The sequence below is a fragment of the Pleurodeles waltl genome, chromosome 2_2, assembly GCF_031143425.1.
Source record: "Pleurodeles waltl isolate 20211129_DDA chromosome 2_2, aPleWal1.hap1.20221129, whole genome shotgun sequence".
Lineage (NCBI taxonomy): Eukaryota > Metazoa > Chordata > Amphibia > Caudata > Salamandridae > Pleurodeles > Pleurodeles waltl.
In genome coordinates, this window is record NC_090439.1 from 656,612,111 (window position 1) to 656,637,454 (window position 25,344).

At 44.3% G+C, this 25,344-nt stretch overlaps 1 protein-coding gene across 2 annotated transcripts in view; it reads left to right on the forward strand.

The window, feature by feature from the left end:
- LOC138282526 (uncharacterized) overlaps positions 1-25,344 on the forward strand; it is a 135,178-nt gene that overhangs the window by 68,211 nt on the left and 41,623 nt on the right. The window contains exon 1 of one of the 2 annotated variants that reach the window (XM_069220214.1): positions 80-261. The exons of the other annotated variant lie outside the window; for it this stretch is intronic. The gene's annotated coding sequence lies outside the window, so the exon portion shown is untranslated. Of the gene's footprint in view, positions 1-79; positions 262-25,344 lie in introns of those variants that run through there. 2 annotated transcript variants of the gene reach the window in all.

The following is a 25,344-nucleotide window of genomic DNA, read 5'->3' on the forward strand; positions in this document are numbered from 1 at the left end:
CTGGAAGAAAACTTCACGACCGCCAATGACGGTGAGTGGCCCGCCGGAGGAGGGGTTTTTAAATCCCAACCCGACCGCGATCAAGGAGAGACGGATTCTCCCAGCGCCGCTGACAGCAAAATGCCGACTGCAATGGAGGAGAACCAAGCAGACGCCGGGACACCAGAGGAGACGACGGCGAGAGGATTGCCCCAACGCCCAGTGAGATGAGCAGGAGGCGGTGAAGTGCACAGACCGGCTGCATTGACGTGGCCTAGCCAAGTACGATCCAACAACAACCAAAAGGGAAAAAAAGGAGTTGTGAGAGCAGGATCGGTGGGAGGGAGATGGTGCGTTTAGTAAGGGAACATTTCCGTTTTCCCTTCGATGTTTTATGTCCTTGTTAGTTATTTTTTTGTATGATTCAGCTTGCGAGCAGGTTTTGTTTGATTTGTTTATTTACATCTTCATGGAACACGGGCTACTACGGGTGGACCCCAATAATAACAAGTAGACTACTTGGGTCAGAAAAAAGCACATACAAGAAGGAAATTATAGAGAAAGGAAGAAGAAGCAACTAAGCCAATAAAAAGAGTGAAGAGAGGGCACAAGAGAGGAAACAAAAGAGAACCCTAGCAAGAGACAGAAGAAGAGAACGAGATAGACAGTAAGAAAGTTCAAAGAAGAAAAACATTAAAAAAGGAAAAGGGAAATCAGCAAAGAAAGGAAAAGTAAATACAAAGACGAGATGAGCATCAGACAGAACAGGAAAGAAGGGAGAAAAAGAGAAAAACAGTATTTATACTACATACCTATATACCAACCTTCTTGTTTTCTTCTGTCTTTTCATGCGCCTCCTGAGTCTTCATCTGGGTAAAGAAGAATACAGAGAGAGAGAGAGAAAGAGTGAAGACCACGTGGGAAGGCAAAGACAAAGAACATAACAAAGAGCAAGACTGTAATACCCTCTCAAACTCAATAAATCACAAACATTATATAAAGATCCTTGTGCATCTCCATTACTGTGACCCTGTTACAGTAATGCATAATTACTCTGATTTCCCAGGCATAATTAATATCTTGCCCTGGCCTAGATAAGGCTTCTTTTCCATGCGTTCCTTTGTAGGCCTTTCTGTCAAGTAAGAAATGCATAAACTCAATAAACTCAAGTAGGGAGTTTCTGCCTAACTTATAACAAAGTATCTGAGTTGAAAACAGAGGACTTGGGTTGCAGAGCTCTGAGTGTTGGTATCCAGATCTTCCTATATGGTATCAGTGCCTTTGTTTTAATTGTGACCCGGGTTCCTGTGCCTGATCATAGGTTTACAGTTGCGAAATATTGAATTTGGTTCTCAGTTTTTACAACTCGTCAATAAAGAAACAAACCACTTATGCATTCAACAGTGATTCACACACTTGAGCGCTGACTAGAATTTCCTGGATGAACAATAAGAACCACAAGAATACAAAATACCACATTGCATTTCTTATTAAAACATATGCAAAGGTAATACAGTTTTTCGGAGGTCGTTGTGAGTCCTTCCTACCTTAAATTAGTTTAAAACTGGAGGAGCATATTTATGAGATTGTCATGCAGTGCACCTTGCTGCACTGTACTGTATAACGGGAAGAGCAGAAGTGTGCTGTATTTAAGTCAGTACTGCGCATTCCTGCTTTTTTACCTACACTGGCTCACTTTTGGCTGCCTAGCATTGACACAGGCATTCTAGCACCATAGTGCAAGGGTGCCTCCTTTGCATGGAGGATTGTTTTTGTGCCGGAAGGAGAACCGTTCTTCACAAAAACAATCCTCTGAGACATATTCCTCTGTGTGCTGCTGAGCACCATACAAACAGGAAGTAACAAGGAGAAAAAAAGTTATTTATCCTTGTTATGCCTTCCCTGGGAGAGCATAGCTTTTAGGTGCATTCCCAGGTTTCCCAGTTCTGGGAGTTGAATGGGAACACCCACACAACACCCATGGAAAGCCCTCCCAGGGCAGACTAAGACAATGCAGCTATTTGCTCTGTGTTGCTTTACTCCAGATTTTTTGAGCGACTCAGGGCCACACAAGTGGCCTTACATGGCTTCATAATTCGCATTTGGGGTTTGCGTTGTGTATGAATCATGTTGCGTAGGGCGAACACGGTGCAAGCAGCCTCATAAATATGCCCTTAAGGGCTTTTCATCCCCAGCTGAAAGATATTGCTGCAGAAATTACAAATAATAGTGAGCCATCCGTGGCTCAGAAAAACTTTGAAAATGCATCTATTCATGCCCTAAGAGTTTGCTCTGTGTTCTACCTGCATGGCATGTTTGATGATGCTAAGTGACTTAGCACTGAGTAACAACAGAGGTATTTTGTGTTCTTTATACCAAAACACTAACAAGTGTCAGTTAAGGTGTATGAGATCAGTAACTAGACAGTTTAATTTTTACTTTTCAGGATTCATGACACAAGCAGTTTTTTTCTGTCAGTATTTGGTGTGGCCTTCCAGCTAGTGCCAGCTAGTAGCAAGAGCAACAAAGGTTCAGCAATTTGGTAGAACAAAAGATCAGGAGACAGAGAGTGAATCAGTGTTTATCCACTTATAGTAACTGTAGGACTTGGCCGTCTCTGCATGATCATCCCAAACCGTTTTGCCTTCACCTTCCTGTGTTCTGAACCTCTTTTTGTGAGCTTTTAAGACCTGGACACTTTACCATTGCTAACCAGGGCTAAAGTGCCTGTGCTCTCCATTAGATCTGGTGAATTTGTGTTATACCCAATTGGCACATTTAATTTACTTGTAAATCCCTAGTAAAGCGGTATTGCATGTACCTAGGGCCTGTAACTAGTAGGCCTACAGCACTAATTGTGCCACACACTTAAGTAGCCTTTGAAACATGTCCAAGGCCTGGCATTGCAATCTGTGTGTGCAGTTTTATACTACCCTTTTGACCTGTCAAATGAAACCTATTGCCAGCCTCAAGCCATCTTTTTTAATACATATATTGCGCCTAGGGTGGGTTCTAAACAGCCCATAGGGCAAGGTGCAGTGTATTTAAAAAGTAAGGCATGTACTTTTAGCTTTTACATGCCCAGGTAATTAAAAAAACTCTTAAATTCATTTTTCACTTCTGCAAGGCCCACCTCTCTGATAGGATAACACTGGGTTACCGTATTTAATACATTTTCAATTGGGAGCAGGTATGAATCATGAGCTTGGTGTCTAAAGAATTGTAATTTGAAACCTTTTTAATGGTAAAGTTGGATTTTAAGTCACGATTCTGAAAATTCCACTTTTAGAAGGTTAGCAATTTCTGGTCCCAGCCATTGTGTGCCTGTAACCTGGGTCACATGACTATGCGCAACTGCCAGTTAATCTTTGTGTATCTCGCCAAGCAGTGAGACAAAGGGGAAATAGATGTTGGCAGTATGGGCCATCTCTAACTTGACCCAGACCACAGCAATTGGTTCTCTTTTAATGGCACTCCTCCTCTGGTCCCGTAGAAGTAACCTCCTGCTAATGAAGATTAACGGTTGGTCTAGGCCGCCCTCATTGAGCTGTGCTAAGACTGCTCCAATACCATGCTCTGATGCGATTGTGTGAATGATGAATTCCTTGGAGTAATCAGGGGCCCTGAGCATAGATGCTGTGCACATGGCTTTCTTGAGAGAATTGAAAGGCTTTCTGACAAGCCTCTGTCCAGATCATCAACCTGGGCTGCTTCTTAGCAGTCAGCTCAGCTAAGGGGGCAGGTAATGGTGCCATAGCCCTTAATGAATCTTCTGTAGTAGCCCATGATGCCTAGGAAGGCTCTCACCTCAGTTTGAGTTTTAGATGGTCGCCAGGCCATGATGGTTTCAATCTTGGCCTGGAGGTGCTGCACCTCGCCACCACCTACAAGGTGTCCCAAATACACACAGAACCCTTCCCAATCTGGCACTTGCTGGCCTTCATTGCCAGGCCTGCCAGTTTCAGTACCTGAAGCACCTCTTGGAGTTTATGCAGGTGTTCATCCCAGCTGGCACTGTAAATGGCAATGTTTCTCCTTGCTGTTTCTCCTCCGTTTCTGTTAACCAACTGTTAGAAGGTAGCAGGGGCATTCTTCAAGCCAAAGGGCATCCCCCGGAATTGGTAATGGCCTTCAGGGTTTGAGAATACTGACCTCTCTTTTGCTCCCATAGTCAAGGTGATCTTCCAGTACCCTGGTGTTAAATCAAAGATACTGAGGAATTTGGCAGAGCCAAGTCTGTTAATGGGTTCATCAGCTCTGGGTATGGGGTATGCCCTTGTTGATGGAATTGAGGCCCCTGTAGTCCACGTAGAACTGAAGTTCTGGTTTGGCGCCATTTGGTACCAACACCACGGGGCTGGACCATGGACTGCTAGAGGGCTCAATCACTCCTAAGGCTAGCATCTTGAGGACTTCCTCCTGGATGTTGACTCTCACCCTGTCTGCAACCTGTACATTTTGTTCTTTAAAGGGGTACTGTCTCTCGTGTCAATGTCATGAGCGTACAGATACGTGAGTCCGGGGGTAAGTGAGACCAGTGAGGCAAACTGTCCCAGCAACTGCTAACAATCACCTTGCTGCTCTGGGGTCAGGGTGGCAGCAAGGTTGACACCCTCCACTGACCAATCGTGTTCCTGTGCAGAGAGGAGGTTGTGGAGAGGTTCACTCTCCTCCTCCACACCCTCATCTGACACAAGGAGCATGCTCACTTCGGACCTTTCAAAGTAGGGCTTGAGTCTTTTGACATGGAGCACCGTTAGGGGATTCCGAGAGGGGCTGCAGTTCCACTAAATAAGGTGCCTCCCCATTGCGCTCCTTGATTTCGTATGGGTCAGTCCAGCAGTCCTGGGGAGCTCTGGGCTCTTATGGCTCTATGACCCATATCTTTTGGCTATGCTGAAACTCTACCAGAGTGGTCTTCTGGTCATACCAGTGTTTCAGTACCTCCTAGCTAGCCTCGAGGTTGCTCTTGGCCTTTTTCTAGAAGTAGTGCATCTGATTCTGGAGGGCCAACATGTAGCTGAGCACATCCTTGAGGGGTTTCCTGGGATCTTTCTCCCACCCCTCCATGACAATGCTCAGAGGTCCTCAGACAAGATAGCCATAGAGTGGTTCAAAGGGGCTGAACCCTACTCCTTTCTGTGGCACCTCCCAGTTGGCAAAGAGATGGCATGACAAGAGGATGTCCCACTTATGCCTCAAGTAGACCTGCAGTCATGCCTTTCAAGGTCTTGTTGAACCTCTCATTGGTTTTGAGGTGATAGGGTGTGGTAAACGTATAGGTTACACCACACACATCTCACATTGACTTCATGTATGTAGAAATGAAGTGAGTGGTTCGGTCAGACACTATCTCTTCAGGGAACCCCACCGGTAAAGATCCCCATCAGAGTTCTGGTCACCACATGTGCAGTCACCATCCTCAGAGGGATTGCCTCTAGGTAGCATTTGACTTGGCTCACCAAGACCACAATGAACCTGTTCCCTAGGGCTGTCTTTGGGGTCCAATGTACCAATGATGGTGATGCCCACCCTTTCAATGTGCGTGCCAGTGATGGGAAGCGGGATTAGGGGAGCTTTCAGATTTGTCCCTGACTTTCCACTGGCCCGGCAGGTGAGATAAGACCTGCAGAATGTGTCTGAGGCTGCCTTCATTCTGGGCTAATACAAGTGGGTGGCAAGCCTGGTGAAGGCCTTGTCTTGCCTTAAATGTCCTGCCAGGGGTATGACTTGAGCCAAACCCAGTGGGAAGGCCCAGTAATACTGGGGGACCACCAGCACACAGGCTGCCCCGGTACCCGGACCCTTAGGCTCACTATAGAGGAGATCATTCTCCCAGTAGATAAGATAACAGAGGCTTCACCTCCTACGTTGCTGAGGCCTGTCTCCCCAAGCTCTCAAGAGAGGGACACTGTCTTTGCACTTTGCAGAATTACTCCCTGGTAGGCCCACCCTTAACTTGCCAGCCAGCAAGTTCAGGTAGGTCACCTTAGGAGCGGCAGTGTCCTCCCCGGTTGTCTCAAGGGTCTCCTCTTTAGGGACCCTGTCAACCTCCACCACGGGAAATTCAGGGATGGGTTTCCCGTGCCCCTTTCCTTGGCAGCTGTCTGGGCCATTGTTCCAGGCTGCAGATGCCCTGTGGTCATCCAGACCAACTCAGGCAATCCCATCATTTCCAAGTGAGACCTCTGCTCTACCTCCCTCCATGTAGTGTGCTCCAGGTCAATGACTAACAATCTACAGGCATGGCAGGGCTCACAGGCACTTTCAGAGAACCAAAGCCCCCCCCCCCCCAACACCTCCTCAGTCAAAGGGAGCCAGAGCCACCAGTAGGTGGCTCTCACGATTGTCAATGACTATGACTAATGGACTGCGTTCGGTAGGATCTGCTCTGTGGACACTATCTGACACTTCACAGTTCTCATGCTGGCTCCTATGTCACTCAGAGCCTCCACCTGTTGCCCATTAATGGTGACCCACTACCTATTCTTGGAAATCTTGTCAGGCATGTGGTCTTTTGGCAACATATCTTTATCCCCCAGGGACAGTAGGGTTACTGTTCTCTGTTCCCCAAAACTAACTGAGACTATCTCCTCCCTGAGCACTACACTGGCCAACCAATGTGTCTTCCCACCAATTGCGGGCTGTGCCCTCTTGGGACATTTTGAGTCACCCTTAGAGTGACCATACTTGAAGCACTCTGTACATTGGGGTACAAATCTCACTGTCTTATGGTCAAAGAACCCTTTCTTTTTAGGATCAAACTGGGACTAGTTACCATTACTCCCTTGGGAATTATTTTGAGGGCCTTTAGAGAACTTCTTAATTTTAAGTTTTTCTCCGCTCTCTTTCTTCTGGTTGGAACCCTTTGTGGGTGTTCCCTCCGATGCCTTTTTGGAAACTGTTGCTTACCCAGAGGTCTACCTCAGCAAGCTTCCTGGAATCGGTCAACTTACTGTCAACTAGGTGCTGGCGCAACTCTGTAAAACAAATACTGAGCATGTGTTCTCTCAAGATTAAATTGTACAACCCAGCATAATCATTGACTTTGTTGCCCTGCATCCAGCCATTCAGTGCCTTGCTGGAGTAATCAATAAAATATACCCAGGATTGGTAGGGGGTGGGCTTCTGACTGTCCCTGAATCTTTGGCAATACTCCTCCGGGGTCTGTCCAAATTTGGCAATCAAAATGGCTTTCATGGAAGTATATTTGGTCTCGTCCCCATCCTCTAATGTTACAAGTGTATTTCTCCCATGTGTTGGCACATGCTTCCACACGCCCGGTCCCCGGTGCTATTCAGGAACCCTCTGTACCCTCCGTGCAACTTCATAAGCAGAGAACCACTTATCAGTTTCTTTTCTGCTAAGGCTCTTTCAGCTTTAACTCGCTTGGCTTCCCTTTCAGCCTTCCTCTCCTCTGCCTCCATTTTTTTATTTTGCCAACTTTAGGTGGAATTCCCTTTCCTTTCCTTTCCTTTCCTCTGGGGTCAGGCCATTACTGGAGACAGTGCTTTCTGACCTCACAGGTAGCACAAATCCAGGGGATCCCCCTCAGCTGCTGCAGGTATCTCCTCAGAAGACCCATTCATAGGCTCTCCCAACTCATCTTCCTCTTGGGAGCAAGGCTCTGCCAAGGCCCTCAGCGGCATTCGAAACCTCACCTTCTTGGTGCAGGAAGAAAAATCGAAAGGGTCTGTAAATGTTGGTAGGTTGTGAACACCTAGCTGTTGTATGGGCCTGCACAAACACAAATCCTCACCGCTGATTGCCAGTGTTAGAAATTGGGTCTCTAGTTGGCAGAGGTATGCACCCTGTCCAAGTAGGGACCACAATCCTAGTCAGAGTAAGTCACAACACAATCTTAATTATCCTGCGCTCACTCTACAGTAGCTTGGCACAGAGCAGGCAGGCTTAACTTAGAAGGAATGTGTAAAGTATTTCTGCAATAACTCATACAGTAACAAAGTGAAAACACCACAAAAAGTACTCCACACTGTGAGAAAGTAGCCTATTTCTAGCATGGTTACTCCCATTTTTAGCCTGTTTGTGTCTCTGGGATCCCGCCAACCAGGACCCCAGTGCTTCTGCTCTCTCCCCTTTAAATGTTGTTGTTGGATACTGTTAACAGAGTATTCCACTCATAATTGACATACTGTTGCCTCCTATAAGTCCCTAGTATGTGGTACATAGGTACCCAGGGCATTGGGGTCCCAGGGGTTCCTTATGGGCTTCAGCATTACTTTTGCCACTTATAGGGAGCCCATGCAAGGGATTCTACTGGACTGCCATTGTAGCCTGTGTGAAATGGTGCATGCACCCTTTCACAGCCATTTACACTTCACCAGGTCACTTATAAGTTACCCATATACCAGGCCTTCCAACCCTGAAGGCTGGGTGCAAAGTACCTATGTGTGAGGGCATCCCTGCACTAGCAGAGGTGACCCCAGATCACCCAGGACCTTTTTCCCGGACTTCGAAAGTGCGGGGGACATCATTTTACACGTGCACTGGACATAGGTCAAAACCTATATCCAGCTTCACAATGGTAACTCCGAATATGGCCGTGTAAGATGTCTAAAATCTTGGAATTATACCCCAATACTAATTCTAGTATCGGTTGGATAATTCTGTGCACTCTGGGGGCTCCACAGTGGACCTCCAATACTGCCATACCAGCCTTCTGAGGTTTTCCAGACAGCCTCAGCTGCTGCTGCCTCACAGACAGGTTTTACACCCTCTGTCTTTGGAAATAGGTGATGACAGGCGTGGAAGAGGTGCCCTCCCAGAGCCTCCGGAAATGCTTTGAAGGGCACAGATAGTGCCCTCCTTGCATAATCCAGCCTACACTGGTTTAGGGACCCGCAGTCCCTGCTCTGGCACGAAACTGGACAGGGGAAAGGGGAGTGACTACTCCCCTGTCCATCACCACCACAGGGGTGGTACCCAGAGTGTCCCTGGGTTTTACCATTTTGGATTCCAAGGTGGTGGGACACTCTGGGAGCATCTGAGTGGCCAGTGCCAGCTGGTGATGTCAGAGCCCTCCACTGTTAGGTGCTTACCTGTTAGGTTTCCCCCTTTCAGTGCTATTTAGGGTCTTTCCTATGGGTGTTTCCTCAGATTGCAAGACTCCAGCAGGAATCCTCTGCATCCTTTACTTCACTTTCTTTCGACGAAACTGCATCTAAACCCTCCAGGAAGTCTACAAACTGCAACAAAGAAGCAAAGATGACTTCTGTAACATTGTATCTTCAGCTCCTGGCAGCAACTGCAACTATTTCCCGGTCCTGCATCCGCCAAGGACTGCCTGTCTTCAGCCTGCACAAGAAGAACAAAGAAATCACCCTTGCCTGCACCAGAAGAATGAAGGACTGGTGGCATTGATCCCTTTTCCTGCATTGATCCAGCAACACAGGTGGTGGACTGAAGTGATCCCGACGGTCCTGAAGTCCAACTGTCCAACTGTCCAACTTTGGTGGAGGTAAGAGCTTGCCTCCTCATGCAAGACAGTACCCCCGCGCACCGTGTGTTTTGCAGTTGCCAAGGCTTGTTGGCATCCTTCCTCAAAGTTCTTCGTGCACTGTGCAGCTCCGACCCCCTGCACTCTATCCTGCGTACACAAAGCACCCTGAGTGGTTTTCCGGCGGCGTGGGATCCCTTTGTGTAGTGCTACGTGGGCCTCCTTTTGCACCTTCATTGTCCCAGTGCTGTGGGAGTCCTGTGCATGTTGCCTGGTCTTCTGAAGGCTCTCTGAGTTGCTGAGAGCCCCCTCTGTCTCTCTCTCATAGGTAGAGGCTACCAGGTCCCTTCTTGTCCCTGGCCGCACCATTTTTTGCTAACCGTGAGCTTTGCAAACCGATTGCGATCATCCATCCGGCGTGGGACATCATCTGCAGCAACCAGGAACCCGCATCTGTCTTCTTTGGTGCAGTACTAACTGTTCCTCTTCACCGTTGGTTCTTCTTTTGCACCTTCATCTGGGTTAGCAGGGGCTCCTGTTCCCCATGGACTCTTCAGTGCTTCTTGGACTTGGTCCCCTTCTTCCACAGGTCCTCAGGTCCAGGAATCAATTGTTGGTGTCTTGCAGTTCTTGCATAATCTTCTATCATGTGTTCTTGGTGTTCTAGGAAACTTACTGTGATTTACTCCTGCTTTACTGGGTTCTGGGGCAGGATCTATTACTTACCTTTGGTGTTTTCTTACACTCCCAACGCCCCTCTACACACTACACTTGCCTAGGTGGGAAACCGACTTTCACATTCCACTGTTTTAGTATATGGTTTGTGTTCCCCCTAGGCCCATTGCTATCTATTGTGATTTGCACTATTTTCTTACTATTGTTACAGCCATTACTGCATTCTAGTGTATGTACTGTGTGTATTACTTACCTCCTAAGGGAGTATAGTCTCTAAGGTAGTTTTGGCATTTGTGTCACCAAAATAAAGTACCTTTATTTTTGAAACACTGAGTATTTTATTTCATGTGTGTAAGTACTGTGTGACTACAGTGGTACTGCATGAGCTTTGCATGTCTCCTAGATAAGCCTTGGCTGCTCAGCCACAGCTACCTCTAGAAAGCCTGGCTTCTAGACACTGGCTACATTTCACTAATAAGGGCTAACTGGCCCTGGTATAAGGTGTAAGTACCTTTGGTACCCACTACAAACCAGGCCAGCCTCCTACACACACCAGTTTAGGAAAATAGATATTATTTATGTGAATAAAACAAGACCAAAACAACTATAATCCAATATGCACATTCAAAATATCACTTTTTAGAAGTTTAAGTAAGTCTCAATTCATAGAAATCAGTAGATGTATTGTTTTTGCACAAAGTATCTGGGATGCATCAAAAATAATGACGCTGGGGGCCAAAGAGGAGGTGAGGCATCGGAAAGGAAAGCAATGTGTCAATTTTCGGGCAGACATCCTTGGTTCTTTACTGCGGTAGGGGGTTTGATGACAAATTGACACCCAGGTACAATGAGTTGAAAATCCTAATGCGCTGTGATGATGCAACAGAGGTGCTGCGTCGATTCAGTAGCCGCTGTGATGTTTTCTCAGCCCGAAGACAGGCTCTGTGTCGATTCTTCAGGCATTGTATCAATTTTTCTGGCGCAGTGGATTTTCTCCCCTAGGTGAAGCCTTTGATTGCCCTGGGACTTCTTAACAGGAGGCAAGCTGACAAGCCCTTGCAGATCATTTGTGGAGGGAAGCCAAAGTCCTTCCAGCAGAGTCAGGTAGAAGCAGGTTGCATTGCAACAAGAAGGATAGCAGTCCTTTCAGAAAGGCAGTCCAGATGAGTCATTTAGGCAGCACAGCAGTCCTTCTGGCATAGTCCAGTTGTAGGTACTGAAGTGTCTGGTTTTAAGGGGTCACATACCTAGAATATATACCCAAATGTGCCTTTGAAGTGGAGTAGACTTCAAAGAGTGGTTCTGAAGTGCACCAGTTCTCCTTACAGTCCAGTCTTGTCTTCCAGGAGATCTGTAGGGAGTTATCAGTCCTTTGTGTGGGGTCAGGCCAGTAGCCTTTGAATTGTGAGAGCCCTCCACTCTTCCTGCCCAGGAAGACCCATCAGTATGCAGATGGATGCAGATGCAGCTGAGTGCCCTATGTTTATGGCTGTCTGGGTGGAATACACAAGGGGAGCAGTCAACTAGGACAGACCAGACGTGGATTGGAGGGAGGCTGTCAGGCACAGAGAGCAGTAAGTACAGAGAAATGCCTACTTTGTAAAAGTGGCTTTTCTAAAATAGAAATGTGAAGTCCAACTTTTCAATTAAGAAGGATTTCTCACTACTACTCCATCCATACCAAATATGACAATGCCACTCCTCTCAGATGAGAAATTACCACTTAAACGCTTGAATGGGATTTTCCACTGCTGGCCTATGAGAGGAGCAGGCCTCACAATAGTAAAAAAAAAATGACTTTGGGTGTTTTTCACTACCAGGGCATGTAAAACTTACAAGCACTTGTCCTGCCTTTTACTTACATAGCACCCTGCCCTAAGGCAGGTGCGTGATGGATCTTCGACACAAGACCTCACATCGCGGCCCACAGCTCATCTGAACCACTGCTGTGTGACGCCTCCTCAACTTGTGATCTGACAAAGCACTGCAACTAGGATTTAAGGTACTTTGTTCAGCAGGCTGAAGTTGGCCCTTGTATCTGTCCTGTGCTCCACCACGGTAGGACTGAACTTGGGACTTCGTCCCAGTCGAGCGCAACCAGGTAACCACAGTTGGGGCTTTTTCTTTTAAGCACTGTTTTTTTAACCTACGTTTTTAAAAGTGCATCTACGGCTCTACTGATTGAATTTTTGTTGTTTTGGTCTCAAATAATTTATGAAATTTTACTCTATTTTTCAAAATGTATGTGGGATTTTTCTTGTGCTATGTTTTCATTTTCATTTCATTTTATTTGTCGTTTTGAAATTCCATGAATTTATCGACACAAACAGTACATTAAAACAAGATATCTTAACGGCAGTAGCATAATCTGGTTGTAAAAACAGTAAATTATAAAAGAAGTGCATACCAGTATTAAATACCATAGCTATATAAATATTCCTTGTGGCAAGAGTAGATTGCTCTAGCTAGTTCACAGGTGAGCTTTTTTAGTGTTCAAAATTTGTTTCTTACAAACCATGCTACTCTCAGAAAGCTAGACACAGAAAACACTATCTTGCAATGAGTGTCAGCTTGACAATGTTGTGGAGCCTCCTAATAGTACCTGGTCCCCAATCTTAAACAAAGTGGTTTAATCAGTTATGCTCCGACAATTTTGTATGCAGGGCAGAAATGAGGATGTGCTGAGTGTCTTCGTGGGCAACATTACCCACGGGGCATGTATAATGGTTGAGCATGGGAGTAGATGAAATGGTAGAATATCCAACCATAGCTGGATATATAGCTTCCTCTGGAGTGGAACTTGCTAAATACTCAAGGTAATCTTCAAACTTGTAATCCATTTTTTAAAATAAAAAATGCATTAGTTAAAGATCCATGGGATGACGCTCCACAACGAGCCCTCTGGATTGATTGTCAGAATTACTTTTTTTTACCAGTGGAGCTGAACTGGAAGTAATTGAACCAGGATTGAGCCAAAGCTTGTCCACACCTAGCTTGGTTAGAGAGCTATGGATGTATTTTATCCATGGGATGTTCAAGGCGTGGGGTCTGCTGATTGTGTAAGTTATGGCTGCCATATAGCGGGCCCTATTGTGGGCCAATTCATCTGTTGACAAGAGTCTTCTGAAGGTTTAAATCCAAATGCAGAGGGAGTAGAGTCTGCAAGAGTTCCAGCAACAATCTTATAAATTAGTTCTAAGTTAGGGAAGTAAGCCTTCAACTTGTCTATGGCCCACAGCTCAGTGCCAGATAGCCCTGTGCTTGCAGTTATACACCTCCTGAGCAGGGGAGACTGGAATATTTTTTAAACCCCCCAAAATAAAATAATAGTGCAGTACTATGTTTCAAGCAGACTGTGCCCTTAGCTATTTAATCTCCCCAATGATCATTCTCCGCCAGTCTAACGCCCAAATTGTCAAACTCCTTGGCTCTTTCAAGGGGTTTGGAATCCACACAAATTCTGCACCTGTTGGGCCGCTTTGCAATTAAAAGTCATACATTTATTTGGTCTTAGAAGCACTAATTTCAAGACTGCTATGCTTGCAGAACTGGTTGAACTTGTCTCCTGGGGTTTATAACCCTTTGGGCATCTTAGGAATCAGGAGAGTATTATCAGCGAAAAGTAGCGCTGGAATTTTCTTCTGTGTAAGGGTGGGCGAGTCATTTTCTGATTTCAACAAGGGATCTATACACCCAATGATGAATAGTAAACAAAATGTAGGCGCCAGCACACATCCTTGGTGCACCCCTCCACTGACATAAATTTTAGATGTAAGTTCCCCTTCTGGGCCACCATGTACTATGGCATAACTATATGTGTGCAAGCATATAATAATAGACAGCAGGTTGGGCGACATTCCCAGGGCAGATAAAGCTTTCTACAACTTGGTTCTTGGTTATAGGGACAAGGTTGAACGCTGTGTATAAATCCATAAAAACAATGTAAAGTCTACTGTTGCCCTGCTGCATCACTTTCCATCTGATTAGTTGAAACAAGAAAACATGGTCAACGGTACTGTTTTTTAGTTGGAAGCCGGCATGGAGATCGGTTACAATGGAATTTTCTAAAATCCAAAATTTGTTTACTGACTTTTTTTGCAATTAGGCAATTAAACTAATTGGGCGGTAGTTGGCTGGGCCATTGCTAGAGCCCTTCTTGTGAACTGAAATTATTTCTGCACCCTTCCAAGTTTCTTGTATTGGGCCTCACTGGAGGATACGTTACTTAGGATATTGATGTAAGGTGGCCATAAGTCAGGGTTGTGTTTTCACTTTATTACTGTTTGAAGTGCTGCATAGATACTTTACATATTGCCTCAAAGTTAATCCTGACTTCTTTTGTGCCAGTTTCTAGAGGGTTTAGCACAGGCTAATTTGGGGTTTGCCTGTGTTTAAACCTGACAAGAACTATGGTTGCTGCTTGAATAGGGTTTAACCCCCCTCAAACAGTAACCCATTTTTGTATAATAACCACTCAATTCTACATTGTAACACAGACTTGGTTGGGAAGAAGCATAATCCTTTAGCAACTGGATGATTGTCATTGTACTTCAAGAGTGAGCTAGCGTTTCTGAGTCCATAAAAACAACAGTGAAACAGGCACATGAATGGCTCATGGAAAGAACTCATGTTACATTGAATGAGGCATTGCTGCCGTGTGTAGCCACACAGAATGGCCACCATGTACGCATGTGCAAAGAATAATGGGAACAATTTTCTTTATAGCTACAGCTTTTGCTGGAAGTATGATGCGCCTATTGTGGATACCAGCACTTCTTCCCCTGTCAGTATATGGTGGTAGATAACAGAAACTGAAGGTATCCAGATTTGACAATGGGTTGCAGGTAAAGCATGTACAGAGGTTTCTACAAGGAACTAGAAGCAGGAGTGCCCTGATCATGGATCACTCCTATTGCAGTGCCCAGAGTTGTGACAATAGATATCACACTCAATAATGTACCAGAGTATCATAGACTTAGCATTTTCTGACAGAAATATTGTGTCCTAAATATCACTCACCACCAACAATTCCATTTATCTCTGGGTCCGTAACTGCTCAATCTGCAAACTCTCTACCTCATAATCCTGGGAATGGAGAGATTGGGCCCTGCTATATGTGGCAGCAGTTGTGGGCATGAGAATAACCCCGCTCTAGTCCAAGCCGTGCAGCAGCACCAGGGATCAGACAATGCTTCCTCCTGACAGGCTCCAACGTTCATAAGCTACCACTGTACATTCAGCAATGGAGCAGTGTAATGTGCTTACCCAGTGTTGCTAAAAAAGTGAGCTAACAATAAATTATTGACTACACATACATGTAAAAGAAGAATTGAGAACTTCATACTGAACTTCAAGGACCATGCTCGGAAATGTAGGTGAAAAACTTCAAAAGCTCAAACAATTTGTTGGCATCGTCAAAAGTCACTGCTAATAGTGACATCATTTGTATGCGGTGTGCATTTCTTATTGACTCTAAACATAAGTAGATTGTCAAGCAGAAAAATACATAATACAGCTGAAACGTATTTTCTCGGTAGCCCATGAAAGAACTGTTTGCATAATTACTTGAAAACATAACTATTGAAACACCGTGGACTAGATGTACAAACATTTTGAATAGCGAATTTTACTGAATTTGGTAATCGCTTTTTTTAATGTACTAAACGTTTAATATTAACTTAGAAATTAGCAATTTCTATTGGGTCACAAATTGACCTACCTCAAATATTAATGAGGCACTTCTCTGTTTGCGACCCACTGGAAATTGTGGCCATCACAGAGATGTGGCCTGCTGGGATAAGCAAACCACCATGTCTTTGATTTCTTTTAAATAAACAATCTTTTTTCTTTGAAATGCAGCCCGTTTTTCTAATGAATTTCAAAAGATAAAAATAAATCATTTAAAATTAAATTTCAAGAGTACGACCACTGCCTGCTTTTTTTGTTTTTGTTTTACATTCTCAAAGGGGAAGGGGTACGGTGAGAACCCGTTCCCATGTGGGAGTGGTTACCACTAACTTTCAGTAGTGCATAAAGAAATTAATGTTTTGCCACCGTAATTTGGTTGCAAAGCATTAACAGGTTATTACGTACTCCTGCCAATCGGTATTTGGAAAGGACACCTTAAAATGCCCATTCCAAACGGCAAGTCACAAACCCAAATTAGGATTCTGTAACAAGTTACTGAGTTGCAATTTCGATTTTATGCGATGAGAAATGCATTTTTCTTAAACCTCAAAAGAGCTTTGTATCTGGCCCCAAATGCCAGATCACAAACCCTTTTCACACGTGCTATTGTATGTCTTTTGTGGTAAGTAGGTGCCTCAGTCAAACTTTTATTACTACCTATTATGAAAGCAGATTTGTGTCATTGGTTATGTGTGACATGAATATTTAGACATATTGAAGTAGACAATCTGCAGACCAGGTACAACAGCACCACAACAATGTATAGAATAAGAAACTACAATAACAACAATACCACAAAAAATCAACACCATGTAACAATAACAACAACTATGCCACAAAACATATTGCACCAACAAAATTCAACACATTCACACATAAACACACTCTCTCTCTCACATTAACAGACTCTCACCTGCAGACATGCACACAACATACACTTACTTACCTCATCTGCCAGCTGATTGTACTCCAAAAGCAGGACCAGGGTTTGCAAGGAACAAGGCTGGGGTTGCAGCTGCAACCCAGTGCGACCCCTTAATGACGTCCATGAATTCATAATCTTAAAGAATTGGTATTAGGAGAGTACACCTTAAACACGCCCCTTCCAAGTACCTATTCAGAATTATTTCCTAGACCCATTTAACAATTCTGAAAACCTTTTCCGAATCGTCAAATAAGCTTGGTAGATTTGAAAAAGGATTTTAAAATATGCAAACTCTCTGATTTAAGGCACCAGTGTGTACACTGTGCTACTTTTTCTTGCTTGCTGCGAAAGGCTCAATTAACTTTCGGCCTGCGTGATTAGGCAACTTTGATGCCCACGAAATTTCATAGCAGAAAGGAATATAGGGCCTGATTACAAATTTGGAGGAGGGTGTTAATCCGTCCCAAATGTGACGGATATACCACCAGCTGTATTACGAGTTCCATAGGATATAGTGGACTCGTAATACGGCTGGTGGTATATCCGTCACAATTGGGACGGATTAACACCTTCCTCCAAAGTTGTAATCAGGCCCGTAGAGTCTTCAGAAAACCACACCACCCTCTCAGAAAATAACCTAGTTTTGTCATGCTAGGTGCTATTTAGTACTCAGAATGCAGACCCAGGTTCTTGTAAGGACCGCTCCAATGAGGAGCCCTAGTTCTTTAAATTCTATATGCTTATACATTGATGACTGTTGGTATTAACAGGACAGTGCCACTCTCCTTACAGGGTCCCCCCAGGCTGAACGATTATCTGGGGACAAAGCCCAATGTTAAAAAGACCCTACTTGGGATATGTCCTGTACCAATGACCTTTGAGAGTGTATATACCCATATTGTGTATCAGGGAATAGAGAACACTTTAATACCCTCTGATGCTAGAAAAACTAAGCTACTTCACAAAAGTGTGTATGGTAGCTGGGAAAGACCTAGTGCCCACCATGTAACCTCTACATTTGGGGACGCTTGAATGGTGGTATCTTCGTATGTCAGTCTGTATCAAGCATGGAAGACAAGGAGACAAAAACATCCCTGAGCTCCTCCTTCTCAGACAGGGGGTTGTAGCCCATACGTTGACTAGGCATCACGATACGAGGAGATTCCAGTGATAAAGCATGCCACCTCTGGTGGGTGATGGAAATCATCTTTTTAAAGGGATATCCTGTCTCAGTTAGGTCTTCTTTGGTAAGAGCAACCCTTATAGACCCAATGGTTCTTTATTGTGATAGTTGTATTAACATGGGGAGACGACCCTTTCTGGTCTCTAAACCTCCTCAAACCCTTCCGTGTGATAGAGAGCCTGGTATATCCCAGTAGCTCAGAACTGGAGACCAGCTGAACTAGCCCTTGGAGTCACTTCTGAAGTCCTGGGTGCAGATGGAGATGCAGGGTTTTGCAACAGGGCTGGCCTCTGAAGGTACCAAGCAGGCTCCAGGCAGCAAAGCAGCCCTTCCAGGTACAGCAGCAGTGTGACAGAGTGCACAGCAGGTCACAGCAGCAGGCAGTCCTCTGAGAGTCCTTCCGCAGGTCCAGTAGTGAACTGAGGAGCTGGTCTCAGAGCACTATTTTGTATACCGTGGTGCCCTGGTCCTTGAAGCTGGGAGAAGTTTCTAGAAGAGTTCTCTGAGGTTTCTGGAATTTCCTGCCTCCTCTGCCCTTGCCCATAGCTGGCTGCACTGACAATGCAGGGTTGTTAAGCCTATAGAGTAGCAGCAGAGCTCAGCCCATTCAGATGTGAGTGGGGCACTGCACAGGCCCCCACCCCCACCATCCTGCCAGTGGAAAGGCTTTTCAGGCCCTGCTAATCCAACTACTGTATGGCTGCCTGGGGTGAATCCACAAAGTCCCAACTGTCAGTTGCACCCAGTCATGTGACCTAGGCAGGCTGCAGGTACAGAGGGCTAAGGGCAGGAAAATTCCAACTTTCTAAAAGTGGTATTTTCAATCTTTTAATAATAAATCCAACTTTACCATTAAAGAAGATTTATTATTACAAGCTTATAGATACAAAAGATTACATATCTACCACCTCTGGTCTGGAAATCACAACAATAAGGAATCCCAATGTTACCCTATTAGAGAGGTAGGCTTCTCTGTAGTGAGAAACCAAATTTTGGAGTTTTTCCTCACTAGGACATGTAAAACTAAAAGGTACAGGTCCTAACTTTTAATTACACAGTACCCTGCCCTTTTAGTTATCTAGGGCCTACCTTAGGGGTGACTTATATGTAATAAAAAGGGAGTCTAAGGCTTGGCAAGGGGTTTTAAATGTCAAATCGACATGGCAGTGGGACACTGGCTTCAGACTGCAGTGGCAGGCTTGGGACAAGTTTTAAGCTGCTGCTAAGGTGAGTGGCACAATAAGAGCTGCAGGCCCACTGGTAGCATTTCATTTACAGACCCTGTGTATATGGTATTCCACTCTACAAGGCCAACAGAGCAAAACTCCAGACAGGATGGAAGCAAGTAGGCAAAACATTTGCGGGAAGACCACCCTACGGCTGACAGATCTAACAGTGGGTGAGTATGAACCCCTGTGAAACCCCACATATTGGCAACAGTGGCCTGAAAGATTCAATATCAGAAGGTCAGATCTAACAGAAAGAAAGGAGGAGAATCTTCTTCTCTGCAATATTTAGGCAAGTTCCATGGATGACTGTATCAAATGCAGATGAAACATCAAGGACGACTAGCAACCAAGTAAAACATATGGAAAGCCAAACCTAGACCTTGAATGTTCTTGTTCAGTGTGCTTTTGGCTAAGAGAAAATTACACTTTTCTCTGGCACACAATTCAGCAGTATTTGTATTTTATAGGTTTTGAGTGTGAGATAGTTATTTTTACTCTGCCCCATATTTGCATTTTCTCTTCATAGGGATTGATTCTATATATTATGCTGAACCATTAAGTCGCATGAACGGTTTGCATGCTGGTCAGCAATTAAGGATAAAGCACTATCCAATTACTCCAATATTAAGTCTATGTTCTTGTATTTTTGGATCTCTTGTTTAACAATTTTATAACTTTAACCTTAAGAGAACTGTCTCATTTAGCACTTCAAGAAGAATTACTTTTATAGACTTTTTCAGTGCTCTAACTTTTTTTCTCTTCTTTCCACCCCACCCCCAATGAAAAGGCCCCACCAACTTTCTATGTGGGCAGTGTCCAGAAAAGGCTTCTTTCCTGAACAGCGCTCCAGACTCTTTATGGGCTTTACATGAGGACTTAAACATGTTCACCTTCTGTTTGGGTCGAATTAATCCCCCTTTTTGTTTTTTTAAACCTACCAGTTGGCAATCAAAATTAGAGTTTTTGATTGACCTTTAGGTACATTCAACCTCTCCTGTAGGTCCCTCACAACTCTTCATCCCTTAACCTAGTTCCGTAATGGTAGTACAAACGTAATTACCCCCAAATACCCCTTAACTTAATTTTAAAATTCCGTCAACTTGTGTCACCACCACTGAAACAAATGAGGGTGGGCCCTATGATCAAGCATGGCACCTAATGTTGGGTGAGGGGCCAATGTCCTTTGAATACCCTTTGAACACCCTTTTAAAATCAGTTGGAAATCCCACTTTGAGAGATACTCACCTAGACTACTTTTTGCAGCACATTCATTTCTCTTGTGTTACCAGAAATACGTTCTCCAGATAATTTCTCCTGGAGTATTCTTGTATATTGTAGATATCTTTTTTGGAGGTCATTGCCCTGAGAAGGTTTCCTCCTTTCTCATTTTTGGATAAACATTTAAAAATAAATATGTCTACTGATGTTATTAAGTAGCTGATTGGAATTTTTTATTTTAATAACTTCTCAAGAAAATGGTTGTTTAGTTACTAGTCTTGGCTTTTAAGGGTGCGCAGTGCTAACTTTCTGCAAGGTAGGCAGTATTGATAAGGCATATATTTTATAAATGTAACAACAAAAGTCTCATCACTAAAGTTTAATGATCTAAGGCCCAGATTAACTAACATTTGCTGCAACACAATGAAGCAAGACAACTTGCTATGCTGCATCAAATGGAGAGAGCATGAATGTGCCATATTTAGTAAGATATGGTGTATTTCTGCTTTTTCTGTGCGCTGGCTACTGTGTGCTGCCTAGTGCCAAAGCAGGGTTCCCCTGCGCCATGGTGCTAGGGTGCCTGCGTTGCTTCCAGGTTTGTTTTTGTGCAGTAAGGCATGCCTTCCTGCTCAAACAATCCTCAGAGCCATTTTTTGACATAGAAAGAGGAAAGACCAAGGAGAAATAAACATATTTCTTCTATAGACACCTCTGTTGGGATGCATTTTGGCAGTTTTCCAGGATTACTGTTCTTGGGAAATCTAGGAAAAGAAGGCAAACACAAGATGTCAGGCAAGAGAAAGAACAGAAGGAAAAACAGTCAAAGTGCATGAGCAAACAAAAGAAAAAAAAAGCATAACAAATGGCAACACCTCATGCACCATCTATGAAGGTAGGTGCACCGGCTCAAGAAGTGCCCCCAAAACTGGCAGCGACTTCTCTGGCAGCAGAGAGCACAAGCATATCACATGTTCATGTTGGAAATCTGTGACATACTTCTATTCAGTGAACTCGCCACACCCACAACAGCTGCCACTAGGTGGGCCACATGGATGGGTAGATTAAACAACTTTTTCACTGCAACAGGAGAAACAGTTCTGATAATATAATAATCATTAGTACTTCACTACACAGGGGAAGAAATCTATAAACTATTTCAAAATCTACCATACAAGGGAGATGGCAACAACTATGATGCAGCTGTGTCACACATTAAATCACAGCTAAACCCTGATTATTAGCGCTTCGTCCCCACACAAGCAAAACAAAAAGAAGTACAATCAAATGATCTTTTCTGCGCACAACTAAGAAAACTGGCAAGCACGTGCACTGACAATGATGCCAACAGAAAAGCATGTGCTCAGATAATTCAAGGATGCTGCCCAGTAGGCTTACAATGTTGGACCCTCTGAAAGCCAAGAATGAGCCTAAATGAGAGAGTCACAATTGATTGGTCACATGAACTAGCGGTCAACCACACCACCACAATGGAAACAGCCATGGTATAATTGGAGTTTGGTGAGTGTGAGGACACCGCCAGATGAATCAAAATAGAAACAGCTGATGCAGTCCATATGAAAACACCACCCAAGACACTGGCCACTCGAGCAAGAAGCATCCCTAGAAACAATATATGTGTGGATGCTGTAGGGGACACATCCACCCTGCACCTGACTGCTCGGCACAAACCAACACTTGCTCTGCATGCGCAACCAAAATTGTTTTACCTAAGTATGCACAGGTGGATGCGGAAGAGGTGATGGAAGCAAAGTGTACTGCTGGGAAACTGAGAGGAACATGGACATCGAACAAGATGTCATGCTATGATGGTCGCGTGCAAGAGCTGGAGCACTGTTGCATGAGATCAACCACCAGAAGAATGTAAATTCCTGCAGTGAATGTAAATTATTATGATATTAATGAGTCAAACCTATGATAAGCACTTTATTAAGAAAAAGCACTTTATAAAAAGAAGTACTGTATCAAACAATTAGTGAATTTAAGTAAATGATCATGTGGCAATAGGGGAAGATAGCAAATTAATTGCTACAGTGGATGTAAATATTTATGATATTAATGAGTCAAACTTATGATAAGCACTTTATTAAGAAAAAGCACTTCATCAAAAGAAGTACTGTATCAAAAAATGAGTGAATTTAATTAAATGATCTTGTGATTCTATAAACTGTAACTCATTATAAGGTCATTATTTGATTTGGATTCTCATGCTGCCATAAGGAGGATTGATTGTATAGGAATAGTTCCATACGGTTATACAAGTGGTGTGTGTGTGTTTATACCTTTAAGAGAAGGTGTAGGCAAAAATGAGGAGATCCCTTTAAATTTAAGTCTTGCACTGTACTATGGGATGGCCCAGTCGAAGATTTTTTAGGCCAGGTTTTCTTTGTGGCACCTTGCACTTTGCATTTTATTGAATTAAATAATAAATCCCGTTGAAAAGTAGCTGAGTCGAACTGGATTTGTGCTGTCTCTCAGAACTGCCCGAAGGACACTGTGCACATTGGGGCAGGCTTCCTGGGAGAAAACTCTCTCTCTCTCTCTCTCTCTCTCTCTCTCTATATATATATATATATATATATATATATATACACACACACACACAAACAGGTAGCAAAAAGTGAAACGCTCACTCAGGAGTTGAGGTGAAGAGATATTTTGCTGCACGCTGTTCATACCTCATTTTGCCCGCCGAACAAGTTTGATCATATGAACATACGCTCCTTAATTGCGCATTTAAACAGTATATAGCCAAAACAAACAAAGAAAAGACTAACTTCTACAATATAAACACATGCAGGAAAAACACATCAGCCATATTGAAAATGTAGCAAAGCCAATGTTTGCATACATAAAATAGAATCGCATTTGAGTGGCCTACTGTTTTTTCACAGGCCTTTTCTGGAATAATACTTGTTCCCTACTCAGCTTTTGCACCTTTGCAGATGTTTTTTTGATGACACTTTCAATATATGCTTGTTCTTGGAACCTCTGTGCAGTCTCATCAAATGCAATTTTAATTTCACCTTCCTGAATTATTAAAGAATTAATGCTTTTTAGCGCTTAGAAACTAATAGCGCCAATCTGGTCATCTGGTCACACCTCAACCGGGCAAAGTCAAATTTTAAGGCTGACTGCGATGGAGCCCAGCTCAGCTACAGCCCGCGGGAGGCCTCAGTCAAACGTTTACCTTCGGACTTAGTCGTTTTCTTGAAGATTATCCTCAGCAGGACCAGGTCGCCACTCCAATCTGACCTCCTGGAACTCTTCCTCGGATACGTGCCGCGGGTGCCCTCGGTGGAGATTTCTACATTTGGACTTAGTCACCTAGTTTGGATGAAAATCCTTTGACCGGAGCAAACCTGAATCTTGATCCAACGTCCTTGGAGCCCTCTTCGGATTCAGTGCCTAGGAGGTCCCAGTCAACTTTCTATGTTCTGACTTAGTCACTTTTTCTGAGATTTTCTGCACCGGGACGAGCCTGCAAGTCAGGCCCAGTTGCGGTTGAGGCAAGCCGGCTAGAGTTGCAACGGTGGGTTGGTGCCTTCATGGAGCTTTTTTCCAAAAGTTCTCCAAACTTCTGAATCTTCTTCCAGATGTTATTTTAAGCTTCTTTTGAGGTCCACAGCTCACCCCAAGGTTCCAGAAGCTCTGAGATGCTCCTTGATGGTGTGGACTACAACTCCCAGAATGCATCTGACACAGACTCCAAATTGGCCACTGGACAGTGGTCAGCTGGTCAGTTTCTTCAGGAGTTGGTGCAGGGGACTATGGTTAGCAATTTTTCACCTGTAGCATACAGGGAGTCCCTCCTTGAACCAATTGAAGCCAGGCAAAGTCCTTCTTGTGGTGAAGCCCAAGTGTGCAGCTGGTGGAGTCCTCCAGATTGCCGTGTCCAGGTGCAGGCCAGGGGTCCAGCAGGGCAGACCTTCTTCTCCTGTAGTTCTTCATTCTAGGGATCTGAGGTGTGGGTGCAGGTCTGCCAGTTTTATCCTTGCTCCTGGGTGAGAAACTGGGCGGGAGGGGTCCTGGTTCTCCAGTACGGTGCAGGGTCCTTCCATCTGTGATGACCACATCCTGGGAAGTGTTTCAAAAATCAATCCCACGGAGCAACATTCCTCAAAAATCCATTATGGCTGAAAATGATTTTTGGAGGTTAGAGCTGGCCGAGCCCACCCACTGGTGTGGCTAAAAATCCTAAACACACACCTCTCCTGCCCTCTCCTAATCTAATCAAGGGGCCACCTAATTGTCTGGGTTTTCGGGATGTGAGGGAGTTGTTGTGTTGCTCCAAATGTCCTTCCCTGCCTTTGAAGGCCATTTTGGCAGCCCTCCCCTCTTCCTGCTTCTCCATCTGCTGAGGGACGTTCTCCTCCCCCAGGGACATCTCTTTGTGTTCAGCCCAGGCGACTTTAACCTCATCAAGGCAGCCTGACTAGGCTGCCAGAGGCAGGCCAATCAGAGCAAAGCACTACAGGGCTGAAGTTGGCAACTTTTTAGGCAGAGTTTAAAACTCTTTACCTGAACAAGTTATTCTAAATCCAACAATTGTAAGTTGTGGGATTTATTATAACAATTAATTTAATATCAAACGTGAGGTATCTGACACTTAAGGGGGCTTTATAAATTAAAATAAAGGCTACCCATTCTAGCATATGGAGGCCATTCACTACAATGAGGGAAGAACACTGTTTTACCTCACCAGGGCTTATAAAACTATTTTTATGAGGTCCCTGCTTATAGTTACATGACACCCAACCCTAGGGGCACATAGGGCACACCTTAGGGGTGACATATATGTACAAATAAGGTAGTTTAAGACTTTGGAAGTACTTGAAATTCCAAAGTCAAATTTGCATGTAACTTTAGCTTAAAAGCAGCCATCAAGGCAGGTTTGCCTTTAAAATGACACTGGGTACCTCAGCAGTGTACCTATGGGTGCACTACCTATGCTGGGGTCCCTAAACTTACA